The following is a 3,199-nucleotide window of genomic DNA, read 5'->3' on the forward strand; positions in this document are numbered from 1 at the left end:
TGAAATAGAAGGTTGTGAAGTGATGAATTCTATATACTTTTCTCTATAGGCTGTTGTGATAAAGTATGGTGAAAATACAATCCTTATTTTAATTTATTGTGTTTAGTTTCTTGAAATTCTTTATTAAATTTATTTATTTTAAACAAACAATTCCTGCACCGACAATTCCCCACCAAAGATTTGAATCTCGCACCTCTCTTTTCAAAAAGAAAAGGTCATACAAGCTGAGGAATGACCCGGCATAAATATCATAAATTTTGCCAAATAGTTTATAAGTGACGACATTCTGATATGCAGACTATGAAATAGAAGGTTATGAAGTGATGAATTCTATATACTTTTCTCTATAGGTTGTTGTGATAATGTCAACAATTGTAGTATTGATTTGATAGGTGAAAAAGTATGGTGAAAATACAATCCTTATTTTAATTTATTGTGTTTAGTATCTTGAAATTCTTTATTAAATTTATTTATTTTAAACAAACAATTCCTGCACCGACAATTCTCCACCAAAGATTTGAATCTCGCACCTCTCTTTTCAAAAAGAAAAGGTTATACAAGCTGAGGAATGACCTGACATAAATATCATAAATTTATTGTGGTATTGATTTGATAGGTGAAAAAGTATGGTGAAAATACAATCCTTATTTTAATTTATTGTGTTTAGTTTCTTGAAATTCTTTATTAAATTTATTTATTTTAAACAAACAATTCCTGCACCGACAATTCCCCACCAAAGATTTGAATCTCGCACCTCTCTTTTCAAAAAGAAAAGGTCATACAAGCTGAGGAATGACCCAACATAAATATCATAAATTTTGCCAAATAGTTTATAAGTGACGACATTCTGATACGCAGACTATGAAATAGAAGGTTGTGAAGTGATGAATTCTATATACTTTTCTCTATAGGTTGTTGTGATAATGTCAACAATTGTAGTATTGATTTGATAGGTGAAAAAGTATGGTGAAAATACAATCCTTATTTTAATTTATTGTGTTTAGTATCTTGAAATTCTTTATTAAATTTATTTATTTTAAACAAACAATTCCTGCACCGACAATTCTCCACCAAAGATTTGAATCTCGCACCTCTCTTTTCAAAAAGAAAAGGTCATACAAGCTAAGGAATGACCCAACATTTCCATGTTAAAAATGAAATATTAAAAAAGTAGTTTAATCATTGAATCAATATGATTGTCAATTTTAATTCAAAGATTTGAAGTCCACTTTACCAAACGTAATGTGAATGTTCTTTCAATATCATGGAGTATGCAGATTTTTCAAAGGTTTTTTCCGCATTGAACAAACAAGTTACACAACATAGGTAAAGGGGTTTTTAGTTCAAATTTTTTAGAATTCTAGAGGATAATAAATATAAATAATTGAAATTTTTCATTTACACTTTTTTTAAAAAATTATTTTTCTTAATATAGTTATTAAAAAACCCGATTTCCAAAAGTAAAAAAAAAAAAGAAACACTTAATTTTTTTGGTTATTTGCATACAATTAATAAACACTCTTGTAGTATGTATATAGGTTTCTATAGGTTCTTAATAACCTCTAACATTTACTTATGGTGCGAACAATGGTCTTTTGTCATTAGAATGATTAAAAGGCTAAAGTGTCGTCACGTAACTGAAAAAAAAGGTGAAAAACTAAGTGAATGTAAAATGATCAAAATGTCTAACCTTAAATACAAATAATAGAATTGTTATTTGCTCACATTAACGATATTTTTCTCACTTTGTCTTTGAAATCAATAAGGTTTTGGAGTAGCTCTACTGAACTCGAAAAACAGTGGAGACTGTGGAGAGGCACTGAGAAGTCAGGAGTAGGGAGAGAAAGAGAGTGGCCAGAGAAATAGGGTGAGATGTGGTTGTAAGAGGGACATGTGGTTTATATGCAAAATGATGATATATGGAGTATTTTGGGGAGAATAAAAGGGTGTTTTAGGAAATTTATTTCTTAAAATAGCCATGTGCAATACACATGACTTTTTAAAGTTGGTTTTCTCACAAATTATACAAATTAATTCTTTCTTTGTCAATTTTTTCAAACTTAACGGACTTATATATATCCAAAATAAACGATAGATGTATTATTTGCCCAAAATTTAAACATTAGGGTTGTTTTTTTCACTTTGCCTTATACAGAATCATGCACACAACCAGAATCATGTGAATTTTTTTTAATTTTTGGTTAAAATTTACGCTAACAACGCAAAGCCACCTTAAAAAACATGTGCAAAAGCATTAGTGCAATGCAGATCTTGTTATTTTTTTTATTAATTAATTTGTTTATCTCATACCACTTTATATTAGTCAAGAGAGCACCAAATGAATGTCATAAATTCTACGAAAAAGTCTATAAAGGACGATATTGTTATACCAACTAAGAAATGGAGGGTTGTGAAGTGGTGAATTTTATACTCTCTTCTCTTCCAATCGTTGTGATAATGTCAATAATTGTAGCATCGCTTTAGAAATGAGGGGTCGAAAGAGATTTCTTCTGGTTGGACCGCGAAAGTAATATGTCCTCTTTTCTTTCCTCTTCTTTTTTGACTCATGCATTTTCACATCAACCAACCAACCAACCAACTGAATAAATGTTTCATACTACCAAACATTTAAATGATGAATGCTTATTTGAATGACTATAAAGGTGTGGTGAGTTGATCAACAATGAACTTTGAACCCATCTTTTTTATATAATTGTAATGTAATTTGGTCTGATTCTGTAGAAATATTGATTCCATGTTTTAGTTATGTTATGGTAATGATATCAACCGGAACGGATTTAGAAATTCATATTAGAGAAGAAAATTTCATATAGAGGGTTTTTTTTCATAATTTCAGTAGAGACAATTTCAAAATTTTATGGGTATAAATGTAAAAATGTACAAATTTAAAAGTGTAAAATGCAATAACAAAAAATTTCAGTGGGAATGGATGTTTTTTACTGAGCCCACAATATATCCGTGCCTAAATATCAATGTATGGAGTAATTTTATTTTATTTTATTTTATTTATTATTATTATTTTTTTATGGCATTTAGAAGGGTTCCTTCTCGCCAAATCAACCACATTCACTGGGATCTTGTATCAGACTATATTATATCAGTCAACTCAAATATGACGTATGAAGGTTGTTATTTAGGTTATGTTTATTTGATTGTATAATATTTATGTTTTATATTT

The sequence above is a fragment of the Cornus florida genome, unplaced genomic scaffold, assembly GCF_030987335.1.
Source record: "Cornus florida cultivar Cherokee Brave unplaced genomic scaffold, ASM3098733v1 CherokeeBrave_3.0.0_Hap2_Chr06, whole genome shotgun sequence".
In the NCBI taxonomy this organism is placed as follows: domain Eukaryota; kingdom Viridiplantae; phylum Streptophyta; class Magnoliopsida; order Cornales; family Cornaceae; genus Cornus; species Cornus florida.